The following is a 21,887-nucleotide window of genomic DNA, read 5'->3' as shown; positions in this document are numbered from 1 at the left end:
TTCTCTTTCAGTCAAGGGGGCCGTTCGACTGCCAAAGAGAGTCTGCGCAGCGCTTCTTTCGCGAGGCTCTTGGACGACTGGGGCCCTCCACCTAGTCAACCCAGAGAGCAGTACGTTGCCCCGGCAGCGAATGTGAAAGGTATTGCCAGCACAGTTTTCGCTTTGCAGAACACGCAGCCTTGGCCCACAATGACAATCTTGCCGTGAAGAGACGTAGGCCCGCTAGTGCCGTTCAGGCAGCTTGGAAGCCAAGCGCAAGGCGCCTCCAAACCGGGAGAAAGCGTACCCTCCCATCCGCGTCCCACTTTCCAGCTGAATGACGCAGCAGGTTTCTCTGAAGCTTCTGCCGAGCTATCTAGCACAAGTGAGAGAGTGCCTGCCTCTGCTGAGACAGGTTTTGACGCGGGGATGGCTGGACATGCGGAAGAGCGTTCCCCAGGCCGTGCAACGTTTAGGCTTTGGTGATTCTGGACGGTCTCAAAGGTCCAGAACTGTCCCGGGGAAAGCCGTCCCTGTTTCTCTTTCTCCAGCTGGAAGTAAACATCTGGGAACCGACTGCCGTACGCAGACGTCCTGGGGGAGCCCCCTGGTTTCATTTGTGACCCACGTTGGTGCTTCACAGAGGAGCCCAAATTCCTCCTTGGGGGCACAGCAGCACGGAATGTAAGGCTGTTTACAACTGCGTACCCTGAGGCCGTTGGAAAGCCGCACAAACGAGAGCTTTCAAGGGAACAGGGCAGCGCTGCGCCATCATCGTTGCACGTTAATGGAGCTTACTCAAACGAATGCATTTCCTTCCTGTGGCTCAAACACAGCAGAGGAGTTGGAAGGCATACAGTGCCCTTTGACAGTTGTTACCACGAACGTGAGTGCACAGTGTCTCGTGAAATAAATCCCTTACAGTGTTGAAGCATTCCCTTAAGGCATGCTTCTTCGCTCCTATGGCACTCCGAGGTGTTACTAACGGGGGAAATCTGGACTTTTCCTTGAGGCCGTGGGGGGGCTCACGATTCTTTTGTCGGCGAGCTGCAGAGTGCTCTTGCTGAAGCTCCCAGCAAGGAACTCAGAGCAGCAGGCCTCACACGAGGGCACTCAGACTGCTTCCGTCACGAGTAAACTCAGACTTCTTATGTGAGGCCTTCAGGCAGCAAAGAGAAGGTGGGCGCGAGGAGTGTGCTTCAGGCAGCTTAGGACCCGCAACCGTCCCGTCTACCACGGAGGGGAATAAGGTTTGCCCAGGGTCGCCCAGTTTCAACCCTGAGCTCGCGGAGTTAGCTTCAGTGGTTCCTGATTGCCTCAAGGAAACACACGGGAGGAACGGGGCCCTTCCGTGGAGGCACTTTGGGGCACAGGGACCTCTGCATGGGACCTACTGGGTAAGTAGGCCAGTACCTTAGGTAGGCCTCAGTGACCAAGGCTCTCTGGCTCATGCCTAGCTGTGTACAGTGTGCAAAGCGCACTGTTCCTCAGGCTGGGCCCACAGCCTATCTTTGGCTTCCGTGAGAGTGCTGTCCCGAATCTCCTCTTGGAGCCAGTCGTCAGCACGGTGTCTCTTGGCACTGCGGTTCTCTTTCAGTCAAGGGGGCCGTTCGACTGCCAAAGAGAGTCTGCGCAGCGCTTCTTTCGCGAGGCTCTTGGACGACTGGGGCACTCCACCTAGTCAACCCAGAGAGCAGTACGTTGCCCCGGCAGCGAATGTGAAAGGTATTGCCAGCACAGTTTTCGCTTTGCAGAACACGCAGCCTTGGCCCACAACGACAGTCTTGCCGTGAAGAGACGTAGGCCCGCTAGTGCCGTTCAGGCAGCTTGGAAGCCAAGCGCAAGGCGCCTCCAAACCGGGAGAAAGCGTACCCTCCCATCCGCGTCCCACTTTCCAGCTGAATGACGCAGCAGGTTTCTCTGAAGCTTCTGCCGAGCTATCTAGCACAAGTGAGAGAGTGCCTGCCTCTGCTGAGACAGGTTTTGACGCGGGGATGTCTGGACATGCGGAAGAGCGTTCCCCAGGCCGTGCAACGTTTAGGCTTTGGTGATTCTGGACGGTCTCAAAGGTCCAGAACTGTCCCGGGGAAAGCTGTCCCTGTTTTTCTTTCTCCAGCTGGAAGTAAACATCTGGGAACCGACTGCCGTACGCAGACGTCCTGGGGGAGCCCCCTGGTTTCATTTGTGACCCACGTTGGTGCTTCACAGAGGAGCCCAAATTCCTCCTTGGGGGCACAGCAGCACGGAATGTAAGGCTGTTTACAACTGCGTACCCTGAGGCCGTTGGAAAGCCGCACAAACGAGAGCTTTCAAGGGAACAGGGCAGCGCTGCGCCATCATCGTTGCACGTTCATGGAGCTTACTCAAACGAATGCATTTCCTTCCTGTGGCTCAAACACAGCAGAGGAGTTGGAAGGCATACAGTGCCCTTTGACAGTTGTTACCACGAACGTGAGTGCACAGTGTCTCGTGAAATAAATCCCTTACAGTGTTGAAGCATTCCCTTAAGGCATGCTTCTTCGCTCCTATGGCACTCCGAGGTGTTACTAACGGGGGAAATCTGGACTTTTCCTTGAGGCCGTGGGGGGGCTCACGATTCTTTTGTCGGCGAGCTGCAGAGTGCTCTTGCTGAAGCTCCCAGCAAGGAACTCAGAGCAGCAGGCCTCACACGAGGGCACTCAGACTGCTTCCGTCACGAGTAAACTCAGACTTCTTATGTGAGGCCTTCAGGCAGCAAAGAGAAGGTGGGCGCGAGGAGTGTGCTTCAGGCAGCTTAGGACCCGCAACCGTCCCGTCTACCACGGAGGGGAATAAGGTTTGCCCAGGGTCGCCCAGTTTCAACCCTGAGCTCGCGGAGTTACCTTCAGTGGTTCCTGATTGCCTCAAGGAAACACACGGGAGGAACGGGGCCCTTCCGTGGAGGCACTTTGGGGCACAGGGACCTCTGCATGGGACCTACTGGGTAAGTAGGCCAGTACCTTAGGTAGGCCTCAGTGACCAAGGCTCTCTGGCTCATGCCTAGCTGTGTACAGTGTGCAAAGCGCACTGTTCCTCAGGCTGGGCTCACAGCCTATCTTTGGCTTCCGTGAGAGTGCTATCCCGAATCTCCTCTTGGAGCCAGTCGTCAGCACGGTGTCTCTTGGCACTGCGGTTCTCTTTCAGTCAAGGGGGCCGTTCGACTGCCAAAGAGAGTCTGCGCAGCGCTTCTTTCGCGAGGCTCTTGGACGACTGGGGCACTCCACCTAGTCAACCCAGAGAGCAGTACGTTGCCCCGGCAGCGAATGTGAAAGGTATTGCCAGCACAGTTTTCGCTTTGCAGAACACGCAGCCTTGGCCCACAACGACAATCTTGCCGTGAAGAGACGTAGGCCCGCTAGTGCCGTTCAGGCAGCTTGGAAGCCAAGCGCAAGGCGCCTCCAAACCGGGAGAAAGCGTACCCTCCCATCCGCGTCCCACTTTCCAGCTGAATGACGCAGCAGGTTTCTCTGAAGCTTCTGCCGAGCTATCTAGCACAAGTGAGAGAGTGCCTGCCTCTGCTGAGACAGGTTTTGACGCGGGGATCGCTGGACATGCGGAAGAGCGTTCCCCAGGCCGTGCAACGTTTAGGCTTTGGTGATTCTGGACGGTCTCAAAGGTCCAGAACTGTCCCGGGGAAAGCCGTCCCTGTTTCTCTTTCTCCAGCTGGAAGTAAACATCTGGGAACCGACTGCCGTACGCAGACGTCCTGGGGGAGCCCCCTGGTTTCATTTGTGACCCACGTTGGTGCTTCACAGAGGAGCCCAAATTCCTCCTTGGGGGCACAGCAGCACGGAATGTAAGGCTGTTTACAACTGCGTACCCTGAGGCCGTTGGAAAGCCGCACAAACGAGAGCTTTCAAGGGAACAGGGCAGCGCTGCGCCATCATCGTTGCACGTTCATGGAGCTTACTCAAACGAATGCATTTCCTTCCTGTGGCTCAAACACAGCAGAGGAGTTGGAAGGCATACAGTGCCCTTTGACAGTTGTTACCACGAACGTGAGTGCACAGTGTCTCGTGAAATAAATCCCTTACAGTGTTGAAGCATTCCCTTAAGGCATGCTTCTTCGCTCCTATGGCACTCCGAGGTGTTACTAACGGGGGAAATCTGGACTTTTCCTTGAGGCCGTGGGGGGGCTCACGATTCTTTTGTCGGCGAGCTGCAGAGTGCTCTTGCTGAAGCTCCCAGCAAGGAACTCAGAGCAGCAGGCCTCACACGAGGGCACTCAGACTGCTTCCGTCACGAGTAAACTCAGACTTCTTATGTGAGGCCTTCAGGCAGCAAAGAGAAGGTGGGCGCGAGGAGTGTGCTTCAGGCAGCTTAGGACCCGCAACCGTCCCGTCTACCACGGAGGGGAATAAGGTTTGCCCAGGGTCGCCCAGTTTCAACCCTGAGCTCGCGGAGTTAGCTTCAGTGGTTCCTGATTGCCTCAAGGAAACACACGGGAGGAACGGGGCCCTTCCGTGGAGGCACTTTGGGGCACAGGGACCTCTGCATGGGACCTACTGGGTAAGTAGGCCAGTACCTTAGGTAGGCCTCAGTGACCAAGGCTCTCTGGCTCATGCCTAGCTGTGTACAGTGTGCAAAGCGCACTGTTCCTCAGGCTGGGCCCACAGCCTATCTTTGGCTTCCGTGAGAGTGCTGTCCCGAATCTCCTCTTGGAGCCAGTCGTCAGCACGGTGTCTCTTGGCACTGCGGTTCTCTTTCAGTCGAGGGGGCCGTTCGACTGCCAAAGAGAGTCTGCGCAGCGCTTCTTTCGCGAGGCTCTTGGACGACTGGGGCACTCCACCTAGTCAACCCAGAGAGCAGTACGTTGCCCCGGCAGCGAATGTGAAAGGTATTGCCAGCACAGTTTTCGCTTTGCAGAACACGCAGCCTTGGCCCACAACGACAATCTTGCCGTGAAGAGACGTAGGCCCGCTAGTGCCGTTCAGGCAGCTTGGAAGCCAAGCGCAAGGCGCCTCCAAACCGGGAGAAAGCGTACCCTCCCATCCGCGTCCCACTGTCCAGCTGAATGACGCAGCAGGTTTCTCTGAAGCTTCTGCCGAGCTATCTAGCACAAGTGAGAGAGTGCCTGCCTCTGCTGAGACAGGTTTTGACGCGGGGATGTCTGGACATGCGGAAGAGCGTTCCCCAGGCCGTGCAACGTTTAGGCTTTGGTGATTCTGGACGGTCTCAAAGGTCCAGAACTGTCCCGGGGAAAGCTGTCCCTGTTTTTCTTTCTCCAGCTGGAAGTAAACATCTGGGAACCGACTGCCGTACGCAGACGTCCTGGGGGAGCCCCCTGGTTTCATTTGTGACCCACGTTGGTGCTTCACAGAGGAGCCCAAATTCCTCCTTGGGGGCACAGCAGCACGGAATGTAAGGCTGTTTACAACTGCGTACCCTGAGGCCGTTGGAAAGCCGCACAAACGAGAGCTTTCAAGGGAACAGGGCAGCGCTGCGCCATCATCGTTGCACGTTCATGGAGCTTACTCAAACGAATGCATTTCCTTCCTGTGGCTCAAACACAGCAGAGGAGTTGGAAGGCATACAGTGCCCTTTGACAGTTGTTACCACGAACGTGAGTGCACAGTGTCTCGTGAAATAAATCCCTTACAGTGTTGAAGCATTCCCTTAAGGCATGCTTCTTCGCTCCTATGGCACTCCGAGGTGTTACTAACGGGGGAAATCTGGACTTTTCCTTGAGGCCGTGGGGGGGGCTCACGATTCTTTTGTCGGCGAGCTGCAGAGTGCTCTTGCTGAAGCTCCCAGCAAGGAACTCAGAGCAGCAGGCCTCACACGAGGGCACTCAGACTGCTTCCGTCACGAGTAAACTCAGACTTCTTATGTGAGGCCTTCAGGCAGCAAAGAGAAGGTGGGCGCGAGGAGTGTGCTTCAGGCAGCTTAGGACCCGCAACCGTCCCGTCTACCACGGAGGGGAATAAGTTTTGCCCAGGGTCGCCCAGTTTCAACCCTGAGCTCGCGGAGTTACCTTCAGTGGTTCCTGATTGCCTCAAGGAAACACACGGGAGGAACGGGGCCCTTCCGTGGAGGCACTTTGGGGCACAGGGACCTCTGCATGGGACCTACTGGGTAAGTAGGCCAGTACCTTAGGTAGGCCTCAGTGACCAAGGCTCTCTGGCTCATGCCTAGCTGTGTACAGTGTGCAAAGCGCACTGTTCCTCAGGCTGGGCCCACAGCCTATCTTTGGCTTCCGTGAGAGTGCTGTCCCGAATCTCCTCTTGGAGCCAGTCGTCAGCACGGTGTCTCTTGGCACTGCGGTTCTCTTTCAGTCAAGGGGGCCGTTCGACTGCCAAAGAGAGTCTGCGCAGCGCTTCTTTCGCGAGGCTCTTGGACGACTGGGGCACTCCACCTAGTCAACCCAGAGAGCAGTACGTTGCCCCGGCAGCGAATGTGAAAGGTATTGCCAGCACAGTTTTCGCTTTGCAGAACACGCAGCCTTGGCCCACAACGACAATCTTGCCGTGAAGAGACGTAGGCCCGCTAGTGCCGTTCAGGCAGCTTGGAAGCCAAGCGCAAGGCGCCTCCAAACCGGGAGAAAGCGTACCCTCCCATCCGCGTCCCACTTTCCAGCTGAATGACGCAGCAGGTTTCTCTGAAGCTTCTGCCGAGCTATCTAGCACAAGTGAGAGAGTGCCTGCCTCTGCTGAGACAGGTTTTGACGCGGGGATGGCTGGACATGCGGAAGAGCGTTCCCCAGGCCGTGCAACGTTTAGGCTTTGGTGATTCTGGACGGTCTCAAAGGTCCAGAACTGTCCCGGGGAAAGCTGTCCCTGTTTTTCTTTCTCCAGCTGGAAGTACACATCTGGGAACCGACTGCCGTACGCAGACGTCCTGGGGGAGCCCCCTGGTTTCATTTGTGACCCACGTTGGTGCTTCACAGAGGAGCCCAAATTCCTCCTTGGGGGCACAGCAGCACGGAATGTAAGGCTGTTTACAACTGCGTACCCTGAGGCCGTTGGAAAGCCGCACAAACGAGAGCTTTCAAGGGAACAGGGCAGCGCTGCGCCATCATCGTTGCACGTTCAAGGAGCTTACTCAAACAAATGCATTTCCTTCCTGTGGCTCAAACACAACAGAGGAGTTGGAGGGCATACAGTGCCCTTTGACAGTTGTTACCACGAACGTGAGTGCACAGTGTCTCGTGAAATAAATCCCTTACAGTGTTGAAGCATTCCCTTAAGGCATGCTTCTTCGCTCCTATGGCACTCCGAGGTGTTACTAACGGGGGAAATCTGGACTTTTCCTTGAGGCCGTGGGGGGGGGGCTCACGATTCTTTTGTCGGCGAGCTGCAGAGTGCTCTTGCTGAAGCTCCCAGCAAGGAACTCAGAGCAGCAGGCCTCACACGAGGGCACTCAGACTGCTTCCGTCACGAGTAAGCTCAGACTTCTTATGTGAGGCCTTCAGGCAGCAAAGAGAAGGTGGGCGCGAGGAGTGTGCTTCAGGCAGCTTAGGACCCGCAACCGTCCCGTCTACCACGGAGGGGAATAAGGTTTGCCCAGGGTCGCCCAGTTTCAACCCTGAGCTCGCGGAGTTACCTTCAGTGGTTCCTGATTGCCTCAAGGAAACACACGGGAGGAACGGGGCCCTTCCGTGGAGGCACTTTGGGGCACAGGGACCTCTGCATGGGACCTACTGGGTAAGTAGGCCAGTACCTTAGGTAGGCCTCAGTGACCAAGGCTCTCTGGCTCATGCCTAGCTGTGTACAGTGTGCAAAGCGCACTGTTCCTCAGGCTGGGCCCACAGCCTATCTTTGGCTTCCGTGAGAGTGCTGTCCCGAATCTCCTCTTGGAGCCAGTCGTCAGCACGGTGTCTCTTGGCACTGCGGTTCTCTTTCAGTCGAGGGGGCCGTTCGACTGCCAAAGAGAGTCTGCGCAGCGCTTCTTTCGCGAGGCTCTTGGACGACTGGGGCACTCCACCTAGTCAACCCAGAGAGCAGTACGTTGCCCCGGCAGCGAATGTGAAAGGTATTGCCAGCACAGTTTTCGCTTTGCAGAACACGCAGCCTTGGCCCACAACGACAATCTTGCCGTGAAGAGACGTAGGCCCGCTAGTGCCGTTCAGGCAGCTTGGAAGCCAAGCGCAAGGCGCCTCCAAACCGGGAGAAAGCGTACCCTCCCATCCGCGTCCCACTTTCCAGCTGAATGACGCAGCAGGTTTCTCTGAAGCTTCTGCCGAGCTATCTAGCACAAGTGAGAGAGTGCCTGCCTCTGCTGAGACAGGTTTTGACGCGGGGATGTCTGGACATGCGGAAGAGCGTTCCCCAGGCCGTGCAACGTTTAGGCTTTGGTGATTCTGGACGGTCTCAAAGGTCCAGAACTGTCCCGGGGAAAGCTGTCCCTGTTTTTCTTTCTCCAGCTGGAAGTAAACATCTGGGAACCGACTGCCGTACGCAGACGTCCTGGGGGAGCCCCCTGGTTTCATTTGTGACCCACGTTGGTGCTTCACAGAGGAGCCCAAATTCCTCCTTGGGGGCACAGCAGCACGGAATGTAAGGCTGTTTACAACTGCGTACCCTGAGGCCGTTGGAAAGCCGCACAAACGAGAGCTTTCAAGGGAACAGGGCAGCGCTGCGCCATCATCGTTGCACGTTCATGGAGCTTACTCAAACGAATGCATTTCCTTCCTGTGGCTCAAACACAGCAGAGGAGTTGGAAGGCATACAGTGCCCTTTGACAGTTGTTACCACGAACGTGAGTGCACAGTGTCTCGTGAAATAAATCCCTTACAGTGTTGAAGCATTCCCTTAAGGCATGCTTCTTCGCTCCTATGGCACTCCGAGGTGTTACTAACGGGGGAAATCTGGACTTTTCCTTGAGGCCGTGGGGGGGCTCACGATTCTTTTGTCGGCGAGCTGCAGAGTGCTCTTGCTGAAGCTCCCAGCAAGGAACTCAGAGCAGCAGGCCTCACACGAGGGCACTCAGACTGCTTCCGTCACGAGTAAACTCAGACTTCTTATGTGAGGCCTTCAGGCAGCAAAGAGAAGGTGGGCGCGAGGAGTGTGCTTCAGGCAGCTTAGGACCCGCAACCGTCCCGTCTACCACGGAGGGGAATAAGGTTTGCCCAGGGTCGCCCAGTTTCAACCCTGAGCTCGCGGAGTTACCTTCAGTGGTTCCTGATTGCCTCAAGGAAACACACGGGAGGAACGGGGCCCTTCCGTGGAGGCACTTTGGGGCACAGGGACCTCTGCATGGGACCTACTGGGTAAGTAGGCCAGTACCTTAGGTAGGCCTCAGTGACCAAGGCTCTCTGGCTCATGCCTAGCTGTGTACAGTGTGCAAAGCGCACTGTTCCTCAGGCTGGGCCCACAGCCTATCTTTGGCTTCCGTGAGAGTGCTGTCCCGAATCTCCTCTTGGAGCCAGTCGTCAGCACGGTGTCTCTTGGCACTGCGGTTCTCTTTCAGTCAAGGGGGCCGTTCGACTGCCAAAGAGAGTCTGCGCAGCGCTTCTTTCGCGAGGCTCTTGGACGACTGGGGCACTCCACCTAGTCAACCCAGAGAGCAGTACGTTGCCCCGGCAGCGAATGTGAAAGGTATTGCCAGCACAGTTTTCGCTTTGCAGAACACGCAGCCTTGGCCCACAACGACAATCTTGCCGTGAAGAGACGTAGGCCCGCTAGTGCCGTTCAGGCAGCTTGGAAGCCAAGCGCAAGGCGCCTCCAAACCGGGAGAAAGCGTACCCTCCCATCCGCGTCCCACTTTCCAGCTGAATGACGCAGCAGGTTTCTCTGAAGCTTCTGCCGAGCTATCTAGCACAAGTGAGAGAGTGCCTGCCTCTGCTGAGACAGGTTTTGACGCGGGGATGGCTGGACATGCGGAAGAGCGTTCCCCAGGCCGTGCAACGTTTAGGCTTTGGTGATTCTGGACGGTCTCAAAGGTCCAGAACTGTCCCGGGGAAAGCTGTCCCTGTTTTTCTTTCTCCAGCTGGAAGTACACATCTGGGAACCGACTGCCGTACGCAGACGTCCTGGGGGAGCCCCCTGGTTTCATTTGTGACCCACGTTGGTGCTTCACAGAGGAGCCCAAATTCCTCCTTGGGGGCACAGCAGCACGGAATGTAAGGCTGTTTACAACTGCGTACCCTGAGGCCGTTGGAAAGCCGCACAAACGAGAGCTTTCAAGGGAACAGGGCAGCGCTGCGCCATCATCGTTGCACGTTCAAGGAGCTTACTCAAACAAATGCATTTCCTTCCTGTGGCTCAAACACAACAGAGGAGTTGGAAGGCATACAGTGCCCTTTGACAGTTGTTACCACGAACGTGAGTGCACAGTGTCTCGTGAAATAAATCCCTTACAGTGTTGAAGCATTCCCTTAAGGCATGCTTCTTCGCTCCTATGGCACTCCGAGGTGTTACTAACGGGGGAAATCTGGACTTTTCCTTGAGGCCGTGGGGGGGGGGCTCACGATTCTTTTGTCGGCGAGCTGCAGAGTGCTCTTGCTGAAGCTCCCAGCAAGGAACTCAGAGCAGCAGGCCTCACACGAGGGCACTCAGACTGCTTCCGTCACGAGTAAACTCAGACTTCTTATGTGAGGCCTTCAGGCAGCAAAGAGAAGGTGGGCGCGAGGAGTGTGCTTCAGGCAGCTTAGGACCCGCAACCGTCCCGTCTACCACGGAGGGGAATAAGGTTTGCCCAGGGTCGCCCAGTTTCAACCCTGAGCTCGCGGAGTTACCTTCAGTGGTTCCTGATTGCCTCAAGGAAACACACGGGAGGAACGGGGCCCTTCCGTGGAGGCACTTTGGGGCACAGGGACCTCTGCATGGGACCTACTGGGTAAGTAGGCCAGTACCTTAGGTAGGCCTCAGTGACCAAGGCTCTCTGGCTCATGCCTAGCTGTGTACAGTGTGCAAAGCGCACTGTTCCTCAGGCTGGGCCCACAGCCTATCTTTGGCTTCTGTGAGAGTGCTGTCCCGAATCTCCTCTTGGAGCCAGTCGTCAGCACGGTGTCTCTTGGCACTGCGGTTCTCTTTCAGTCAAGGGGGCCGTTCGACTGCCAAAGAGAGTCTGCGCAGCGCTTCTTTCGCGAGGCTCTTGGACGACTGGGGCACTCCACCTAGTCAACCCAGAGAGCAGTACGTTGCCCCGGCAGCGAATGTGAAAGGTATTGCCAGCACAGTTTTCGCTTTGCAGAACACGCAGCCTTGGCCCACAACGACAATCTTGCCGTGAAGAGACGTAGGCCCGCTAGTGCCGTTCAGGCAGCTTGGAAGCCAAGCGCAAGGCGCCTCCAAACCGGGAGAAAGCGTACCCTCCCATCCGCGTCCCACTTTCCAGCTGAATGACGCAGCAGGTTTCTCTGAAGCTTCTGCCGAGCTATCTAGCACAAGTGAGAGAGTGCCTGCCTCTGCTGAGACAGGTTTTGACGCGGGGATGGCTGGACATGCGGAAGAGCGTTCCCCAGGCCGTGCAACGTTTAGGCTTTGGTGATTCTGGACGGTCTCAAAGGTCCAGAACTGTCCCGGGGAAAGCCGTCCCTGTTTTTCTTTCTCCAGCTGGAAGTAAACATCTGGGAACCGACTGCCGTACGCAGACGTCCTGGGGGAGCCCCCTGGTTTCATTTGTGACCCACGTTGGTGCTTCACAGAGGAGCCCAAATTCCTCCTTGGGGGCACAGCAGCACGGAATGTAAGGCTGTTTACAACTGCGTACCCTGAGGCCGTTGGAAAGCCGCACAAACGAGAGCTTTCAAGGGAACAGGGCAGCGCTGCGCCATCATCGTTGCACGTTCATGGAGCTTACTCAAACGAATGCATTTCCTTCCTGTGGCTCAAACACAGCAGAGGAGTTGGAAGGCATACAGTGCCCTTTGACAGTTGTTACCACGAACGTGAGTGCACAGTGTCTCGTGAAATAAATCCCTTACAGTGTTGAAGCATTCCCTTAAGGCATGCTTCTTCGCTCCTATGGCACTCCGAGGTGTTACTAACGGGGGAAATCTGGACTTTTCCTTGAGGCCGTGGGGGGGCTCACGATTCTTTTGTCGGCGAGCTGCAGAGTGCTCTTGCTGAAGCTCCCAGCAAGGAACTCAGAGCAGCAGGCCTCACACGAGGGCACTCAGACTGCTTCCATCACGAGTAAACTCAGACTTCTTATGTGAGGCCTTCAGGCAGCAAAGAGAAGGTGGGCGCGAGGAGTGTGCTTCAGGCAGCTTAGGACCCGCAACCGTCCCGTCTACCACGGAGGGGAATAAGGTTTGCCCAGGGTCGCCCAGTTTCAACCCTGAGCTCGCGGAGTTAGCTTCAGTGGTTCCTGATTGCCTCAAGGAAACACACGGGAGGAACGGGGCCCTTCCGTGGAGGCACTTTGGGGCACAGGGACCTCTGCATGGGACCTACTGGGTAAGTAGGCCAGTACCTTAGGTAGGCCTCAGTGACCAAGGCTCTCTGGCTCATGCCTAGCTGTGTACAGTGTGCAAAGCGCACTGTTCCTCAGGCTGGGCCCACAGCCTATCTTTGGCTTCCGTGAGAGTGCTGTCCCGAATCTCCTCTTGGAGCCAGTCGTCAGCACGGTGTCTCTTGGCACTGCGGTTCTCTTTCAGTCAAGGGGGCCGTTCGACTGCCAAAGAGAGTCTGCGCAGCGCTTCTTTCGCGAGGCTCTTGGACGACTGGGGCACTCCACCTAGTCAACCCAGAGAGCAGTACGTTGCCCCGGCAGCGAATGTGAAAGGTATTGCCAGCACAGTTTTCGCTTTGCAGAACACGCAGCCTTGGCCCACAATGACAATCTTGCCGTGAAGAGACGTAGGCCCGCTAGTGCCGTTCAGGCAGCTTGGAAGCCAAGCGCAAGGCGCCTCCAAACCGGGAGAAAGCGTACCCTCCCATCCGCGTCCCACTTTCCAGCTGAATGACGCAGCAGGTTTCTCTGAAGCTTCTGCCGAGCTATCTAGCACAAGTGAGAGAGTGCCTGCCTCTGCTGAGACAGGTTTTGACGCGGGGATGGCTGGACATGCGGAAGAGCGTTCCCCAGGCCGTGCAACGTTTAGGCTTTGGTGATTCTGGACGGTCTCAAAGGTCCAGAACTGTCCCGGGGAAAGCCGTCCCTGTTTTTCTTTCTCCAGCTGGAAGTAAACATCTGGGAACCGACTGCCGTACGCAGACGTCCTGGGGGAGCCCCCTGGTTTCATTTGTGACCCACGTTGGTGCTTCACAGAGGAGCCCAAATTCCTCCTTGGGGGCACAGCAGCACGGAATGTAAGGCTGTTTACAACTGCGTACCCTGAGGCCGTTGGAAAGCCGCACAAACGAGAGCTTTCAAGGGAACAGGGCAGCGCTGCGCCATCATCGTTGCACGTTCATGGAGCTTACTCAAACGAATGCATTTCCTTCCTGTGGCTCAAACACAGCAGAGGAGTTGGAAGGCATACAGTGCCCTTTGACAGTTGTTACCACGAACGTGAGTGCACAGTGTCTCGTGAAATAAATCCCTTACAGTGTTGAAGCATTCCCTTAAGGCATGCTTCTTCGCTCCTATGGCACTCCGAGGTGTTACTAACGGGGGAAATCTGGACTTTTCCTTGAGGCCGTGGGGGGGCTCACGATTCTTTTGTCGGCGAGCTGCAGAGTGCTCTTGCTGAAGCTCCCAGCAAGGAACTCAGAGCAGCAGGCCTCACACGAGGGCACTCAGACTGCTTCCGTCACGAGTAAACTCAGACTTCTTATGTGAGGCCTTCAGGCAGCAAAGAGAAGGTGGGCGCGAGGAGTGTGCTTCAGGCAGCTTAGGACCCGCAACCGTCCCGTCTACCACGGAGGGGAATAAGGTTTGCCCAGGGTCGCCCAGTTTCAACCCTGAGCTCGCGGAGTTAGCTTCAGTGGTTCCTGATTGCCTCAAGGAAACACACGGGAGGAACGGGGCCCTTCCGTGGAGGCACTTTGGGGCACAGGGACCTCTGCATGGGACCTACTGGGTAAGTAGGCCAGTACCTTAGGTAGGCCTCAGTGACCAAGGCTCTCTGGCTCATGCCTAGCTGTGTACAGTGTGCAAAGCGCACTGTTCCTCAGGCTGGGCCCACAGCCTATCTTTGGCTTCCGTGAGAGTGCTGTCCCGAATCTCCTCTTGGAGCCAGTCGTCAGCACGGTGTCTCTTGGCACTGCGGTTCTCTTTCAGTCAAGGGGGCCGTTCGACTGCCAAAGAGAGTCTGCGCAGCGCTTCTTTCGCGAGGCTCTTGGACGACTGGGGCACTCCACCTAGTCAACCCAGAGAGCAGTACGTTGCCCCGGCAGCGAATGTGAAAGGTATTGCCAGCACAGTTTTCGCTTTGCAGAACACGCAGCCTTGGCCCACAACGACAGTCTTGCCGTGAAGAGACGTAGGCCCGCTAGTGCCGTTCAGGCAGCTTGGAAGCCAAGCGCAAGGCGCCTCCAAACCGGGAGAAAGCGTACCCTCCCATCCGCGTCCCACTTTCCAGCTGAATGACGCAGCAGGTTTCTCTGAAGCTTCTGCCGAGCTATCTAGCACAAGTGAGAGAGTGCCTGCCTCTGCTGAGACAGGTTTTGACGCGGGGATGGCTGGACATGCGGAAGAGCGTTCCCCAGGCCGTGCAACGTTTAGGCTTTGGTGATTCTGGACGGTCTCAAAGGTCCAGAACTGTCCCGGGGAAAGCTGTCCCTGTTTTTCTTTCTCCAGCTGGAAGTAAACATCTGGGAACCGACTGCCGTACGCAGACGTCCTGGGGGAGCCCCCTGGTTTCATTTGTGACCCACGTTGGTGCTTCACAGAGGAGCCCAAATTCCTCCTTGGGGGCACAGCAGCACGGAATGTAAGGCTGTTTACAACTGCGTACCCTGAGGCCGTTGGAAAGCCGCACAAACGAGAGCTTTCAAGGGAACAGGGCAGCGCTGCGCCATCATCGTTGCACGTTCATGGAGCTTACTCAAACGAATGCATTTCCTTCCTGTGGCTCAAACACAGCAGAGGAGTTGGAAGGCATACAGTGCCCTTTGACAGTTGTTACCACGAACGTGAGTGCACAGTGTCTCGTGAAATAAATCCCTTACAGTGTTGAAGCATTCCCTTAAGGCATGCTTCTTCGCTCCTATGGCACTCCGAGGTGTTACTAACGGGGGAAATCTGGACTTTTCCTTGAGGCCGTGGGGGGGCTCACGATTCTTTTGTCGGCGAGCTGCAGAGTGCTCTTGCTGAAGCTCCCAGCAAGGAACTCAGAGCAGCAGGCCTCACACGAGGGCACTCAGACTGCTTCCGTCACGAGTAAACTCAGACTTCTTATGTGAGGCCTTCAGGCAGCAAAGAGAAGGTGGGCGCGAGGAGTGTGCTTCAGGCAGCTTAGGACCCGCAACCGTCCCGTCTACCACGGAGGGGAATAAGGTTTGCCCAGGGTCGCCCAGTTTCAACCCTGAGCTCGCGGAGTTACCTTCAGTGGTTCCTGATTGCCTCAAGGAAACACACGGGAGGAACGGGGCCCTTCCGTGGAGGCACTTTGGGGCACAGGGACCTCTGCATGGGACCTACTGGGTAAGTAGGCCAGTACCTTAGGTAGGCCTCAGTGACCAAGGCTCTCTGGCTCATGCCTAGCTGTGTACAGTGTGCAAAGCGCACTGTTCCTCAGGCTGGGCTCACAGCCTATCTTTGGCTTCCGTGAGAGTGCTATCCCGAATCTCCTCTTGGAGCCAGTCGTCAGCACGGTGTCTCTTGGCACTGCGGTTCTCTTTCAGTCAAGGGGGCCGTTCGACTGCCAAAGAGAGTCTGCGCAGCGCTTCTTTCGCGAGGCTCTTGGACGACTGGGGCACTCCACCTAGTCAACCCAGAGAGCAGTACGTTGCCCCGGCAGCGAATGTGAAAGGTATTGCCAGCACAGTTTTCGCTTTGCAGAACACGCAGCCTTGGCCCACAACGACAATCTTGCCGTGAAGAGACGTAGGCCCGCTAGTGCCGTTCAGGCAGCTTGGAAGCCAAGCGCAAGGCGCCTCCAAACCGGGAGAAAGCGTACCCTCCCATCCGCGTCCCACTTTCCAGCTGAATGACGCAGCAGGTTTCTCTGAAGCTTCTGCCGAGCTATCTAGCACAAGTGAGAGAGTGCCTGCCTCTGCTGAGACAGGTTTTGACGCGGGGATGGCTGGACATGCGGAAGAGCGTTCCCCAGGCCGTGCAACGTTTAGGCTTTGGTGATTCTGGACGGTCTCAAAGGTCCAGAACTGTCCCGGGGAAAGCCGTCCCTGTTTCTCTTTCTCCAGCTGGAAGTAAACATCTGGGAACCGACTGCCGTACGCAGACGTCCTGGGGGAGCCCCCTGGTTTCATTTGTGACCCACGTTGGTGCTTCACAGAGGAGCCCAAATTCCTCCTTGGGGGCACAGCAGCACGGAATGTAAGGCTGTTTACAACTGCGTACCCTGAGGCCGTTGGAAAGCCGCACAAACGAGAGCTTTCAAGGGAACAGGGCAGCGCTGCGCCATCATCGTTGCACGTTCATGGAGCTTACTCAAACGAATGCATTTCCTTCCTGTGGCTCAAACACAGCAGAGGAGTTGGAAGGCATACAGTGCCCTTTGACAGTTGTTACCACGAACGTGAGTGCACAGTGTCTCGTGAAATAAATCCCTTACAGTGTTGAAGCATTCCCTTAAGGCATGCTTCTTCGCTCCTATGGCACTCCGAGGTGTTACTAACGGGGGAAATCTGGACTTTTCCTTGAGGCCGTGGGGGGGCTCACGATTCTTTTGTCGGCGAGCTGCAGAGTGCTCTTGCTGAAGCTCCCAGCAAGGAACTCAGAGCAGCAGGCCTCACACGAGGGCACTCAGACTGCTTCCGTCACGAGTAAACTCAGACTTCTTATGTGAGGCCTTCAGGCAGCAAAGAGAAGGTGGGCGCGAGGAGTGTGCTTCAGGCAGCTTAGGACCCGCAACCGTCCCGTCTACCACGGAGGGGAATAAGGTTTGCCCAGGGTCGCCCAGTTTCAACCCTGAGCTCGCGGAGTTACCTTCAGTGGTTCCTGATTGCCTCAAGGAAACACACGGGAGGAACGGGGCCCTTCCGTGGAGGCACTTTGGGGCACAGGGACCTCTGCATGGGACCTACTGGGTAAGTAGGCCAGTACCTTAGGTAGGCCTCAGTGACCAAGGCTCTCTGGCTCATGCCTAGCTGTGTACAGTGTGCAAAGCGCACTGTTCCTCAGGCTGGGCCCACAGCCTATCTTTGGCTTCCGTGAGAGTGCTGTCCCGAATCTCCTCTTGGAGCCAGTCGTCAGCACGGTGTCTCTTGGCACTGCGGTTCTCTTTCAGTCAAGGGGGCCGTTCGACTGCCAAAGAGAGTCTGCGCAGCGCTTCTTTCGCGAGGCTCTTGGACGACTGGGGCACTCCACCTAGTCAACCCAGAGAGCAGTACGTTGCCCCGGCAGCGAATGTGAAAGGTATTGCCAGCACAGTTTTCGCTTTGCAGAACACGCAGCCTTGGCCCACAACGACAATCTTGCCGTGAAGAGACGTAGGCCCGCTAGTGCCGTTCAGGCAGCTTGGAAGCCAAGCGCAAGGCGCCTCCAAACCGGGAGAAAGCGTACCCTCCCATCCGCGTCCCACTTTCCAGCTGAATGACGCAGCAGGTTTCTCTGAAGCTTCTGCCGAGCTATCTAGCACAAGTGAGAGAGTGCCTGCCTCTGCTGAGACAGGTTTTGACGCGGGGATGGCTGGACATGCGGAAGAGCGTTCCCCAGGCCGTGCAACGTTTAGGCTTTGGTGATTCTGGACGGTCTCAAAGGTCCAGAACTGTCCCGGGGAAAGCTGTCCCTGTTTTTCTTTCTCCAGCTGGAAGTAAACATCTGGGAACCGACTGCCGTACGCAGACGTCCTGGGGGAGCCCCCTGGTTTCATTTGTGACCCACGTTGGTGCTTCACAGAGGAGCCCAAATTCCTCCTTGGGGGCACAGCAGCACGGAATGTAAGGCTGTTTACAACTGCGTACCCTGAGGCCGTTGGAAAGCCGCACAAACGAGAGCTTTCAAGGGAACAGGGCAGCGCTGCGCCATCATCGTTGCACGTTCATGGAGCTTACTCAAACGAATGCATTTCCTTCCTGTGGCTCAAACACAGCAGAGGAGTTGGAAGGCATACAGTGCCCTTTGACAGTTGTTACCACGAACGTGAGTGCACAGTGTCTCGTGAAATAAATCCCTTACAGTGTTGAAGCATTCCCTTAAGGCATGCTTCTTCGCTCCTATGGCACTCCGAGGTGTTACTAACGGGGGAAATCTGGACTTTTCCTTGAGGCCGTGGGGGAGGGGGCTCACGATTCTTTTGTCGGCGAGCTGCAGAGTGCTCTTGCTGAAGCTCCCAGCAAGGAACTCAGAGCAGCAGGCCTCACACGAGGGCACTCAGACTGCTTCCGTCACGAGTAAACTCAGACTTCTTATGTGAGGCCTTCAGGCAGCAAAGAGAAGGTGGGCGCGAGGAGTGTGCTTCAGGCAGCTTAGGACCCGCAACCGTCCCGTCTACCACGGAGGGGAATAAGGTTTGCCCAGGGTCGCCCAGTTTCAACCCTGAGCTCGCGGAGTTACCTTCAGTGGTTCCTGATTGCCTCAAGGAAACACACGGGAGGAACGGGGCCCTTCCGTGGAGGCACTTTGGGGCACAGGGACCTCTGCATGGGACCTACTGGGTAAGTAGGCCAGTACCTTAGGTAGGCCTCAGTGACCAAGGCTCTCTGGCTCATGCCTAGCTGTGTACAGTGTGCAAAGCGCACTGTTCCTCAGGCTGGGCCCACAGCCTATCTTTGGCTTCCGTGAGAGTGCTGTCCCGAATCTCCTCTTGGAGCCAGTCGTCAGCACGGTGTCTCTTGGCACTGCGGTTCTCTTTCAGTCAAGGGGGCCGTTCGACTGCCAAAGAGAGTCTGCGCAGCGCTTCTTTCGCGAGGCTCTTGGACGACTGGGGCACTCCACCTAGTCAACCCAGAGAGCAGTACGTTGCCCCGGCAGCGAATGTGAAAGGTATTGCCAGCACAGTTTTCGCTTTGCAGAACACGCAGCCTTGGCCCACAACGACAATCTTGCCGTGAAGAGACGTAGGCCCGCTAGTGCCGTTCAGGCAGCTTGGAAGCCAAGCGCAAGGCGCCTCCAAACCGGGAGAAAGCGTACCCTCCCATCCGCGTCCCACTTTCCAGCTGAATGACGCAGCAGGTTTCTCTGAAGCTTCTGCCGAGCTATCTAGCACAAGTGAGAGAGTGCCTGCCTCTGCTGAGACAGGTTTTGACGCGGGGATGGCTGGACATGCGGAAGAGCGTTCCCCAGGCCGTGCAACGTTTAGGCTTTGGTGATTCTGGACGGTCTCAAAGGTCCAGAACTGTCCCGGGGAAAGCTGTCCCTGTTTTTCTTTCTCCAGCTGGAAGTACACATCTGGGAACCGACTGCCGTACGCAGACGTCCTGGGGGAGCCCCCTGGTTTCATTTGTGACCCACGTTGGTGCTTCACAGAGGAGCCCAAATTCCTCCTTGGGGGCACAGCAGCACGGAATGTAAGGCTGTTTACAACTGCGTACCCTGAGGCCGTTGGAAAGCCGCACAAACGAGAGCTTTCAAGGGAACAGGGCAGCGCTGCGCCATCATCGTTGCACGTTCAAGGAGCTTACTCAAACAAATGCATTTCCTTCCTGTGGCTCAAACACAACAGAGGAGTTGGAAGGCATACAGTGCCCTTTGACAGTTGTTACCACGAACGTGAGTGCACAGTGTCTCGTGAAATAAATCCCTTACAGTGTTGAAGCATTCCCTTAAGGCATGCTTCTTCGCTCCTATGGCACTCCGAGGTGTTACTAACGGGGGAAATCTGGACTTTTCCTTGAGGCCGTGGGGGGGGGGCTCACGATTCTTTTGTCGGCGAGCTGCAGAGTGCTCTTGCTGAAGCTCCCAGCAAGGAACTCAGAGCAGCAGGCCTCACACGAGGGCACTCAGACTGCTTCCGTCACGAGTAAGCTCAGACTTCTTATGTGAGGCCTTCAGGCAGCAAAGAGAAGGTGGGCGCGAGGAGTGTGCTTCAGGCAGCTTAGGACCCGCAACCGTCCCGTCTACCACGGAGGGGAATAAGGTTTGCCCAGGGTCGCCCAGTTTCAACCCTGAGCTCGCGGAGTTAGCTTCAGTGGTTCCTGATTGCCTCAAGGAAACACACGGGAGGAACGGGGCCCTTCCGTGGAGGCACTTTGGGGCACAGGGACCTCTGCATGGGACCTACTGGGTAAGTAGGCCAGTACCTTAGGTAGGCCTCAGTGACCAAGGCTCTCTGGCTCATGCCTAGCTGTGTACAGTGTGCAAAGCGCACTGTTCCTCAGGCTGGGCCCACAGCCTATCTTTGGCTTCCGTGAGAGTGCTGTCCCGAATCTCCTCTTGGAGCCAGTCGTCAGCACGGTGTCTCTTGGCACTGCGGTTCTCTTTCAGTCAAGGGGGCCGTTCGACTGCCAAAGAGAGTCTGCGCAGCGCTTCTTTCGCGAGGCTCTTGGACGACTGGGGCACTCCACCTAGTCAACCCAGAGAGCAGTACGTTGCCCCGGCAGCGAATGTGAAAGGTATTGCCAGCACAGTTTTCGCTTTGCAGAACACGCAGCCTTGGCCCACAACGACAGTCTTGCCGTGAAGAGACGTAGGCCCGCTAGTGCCGTTCAGGCAGCTTGGAAGCCAAGCGCAAGGCGCCTCCAAACCGGGAGAAAGCGTACCCTCCCATCCGCGTCCCACTTTCCAGCTGAATGACGCAGCAGGTTTCTCTGAAGCTTCTGCCGAGCTATCTAGCACAAGTGAGAGAGTGCCTGCCTCTGCTGAGACAGGTTTTGACGCGGGGATGGCTGGACATGCGGAAGAGCGTTCCCCAGGCCGTGCAACGTTTAGGCTTTGGTGATTCTGGACGGTCTCAAAGGTCCAGAACTGTCCCGGGGAAAGCCGTCCCTGTTTCTCTTTCTCCAGCTGGAAGTAAACATCTGGGAACCGACTGCCGTACGCAGACGTCCTGGGGGAGCCCCCTGGTTTCATTTGTGACCCACGTTGGTGCTTCACAGAGGAGCCCAAATTCCTCCTTGGGGGCACAGCAGCACGGAATGTAAGGCTGTTTACAACTGCGTACCCTGAGGCCGTTGGAAAGCCGCACAAACGAGAGCTTTCAAGGGAACAGGGCAGCGCTGCGCCATCATCGTTGCACGTTCATGGAGCTTACTCAAACGAATGCATTTCCTTCCTGTGGCTCAAACACAGCAGAGGAGTTGGAAGGCATACAGTGCCCTTTGACAGTTGTTACCACGAACGTGAGTGCACAGTGTCTCGTGAAATAAATCCCTTACAGTGTTGAAGCATTCCCTTAAGGCATGCTTCTTCGCTCCTATGGCACTCCGAGGTGTTACTAACGGGGGAAATCTGGACTTTTCCTTGAGGCCGTGGGGGGGCTCACGATTCTTTTGTCGGCGAGCTGCAGAGTGCTCTTGCTGAAGCTCCCAGCAAGGAACTCAGAGCAGCAGGCCTCACACGAGGGCACTCAGACTGCTTCCGTCACGAGTAAACTCAGACTTCTTATGTGAGGCCTTCAGGCAGCAAAGAGAAGGTGGGCGCGAGGAGTGTGCTTCAGGCAGCTTAGGACCCGCAACCGTCCCGTCTACCACGGAGGGGAATAAGGTTTGCCCAGGGTCGCCCAGTTTCAACCCTGAGCTCGCGGAGTTAGCTTCAGTGGTTCCTGATTGCCTCAAGGAAACACACGGGAGGAACGGGGCCCTTCCGTGGAGGCACTTTGGGGCACAGGGACCTCTGCATGGGACCTACTGGGTAAGTAGGCCAGTACCTTAGGCAGGCCTCAGTGACCAAGGCTCTCTGGCTCATGCCTAGCTGTGTACAGTGTGCAAAGCGCACTGTTCCTCAGGCTGGGCCCACAGCCTATCTTTGGCTTCCGTGAGAGTGCTGTCCCGAATCTCCTCTTG

This window comes from Delphinapterus leucas, chromosome 15 (assembly GCF_059928025.1).
Source record: "Delphinapterus leucas isolate spDelLeu-1000000601 "Yukka" chromosome 15, BTC_Dleu_Yukka2, whole genome shotgun sequence".
Lineage (NCBI taxonomy): Eukaryota > Metazoa > Chordata > Mammalia > Artiodactyla > Monodontidae > Delphinapterus > Delphinapterus leucas.
Note: the sequence above shows the minus strand (reverse complement) of the source record.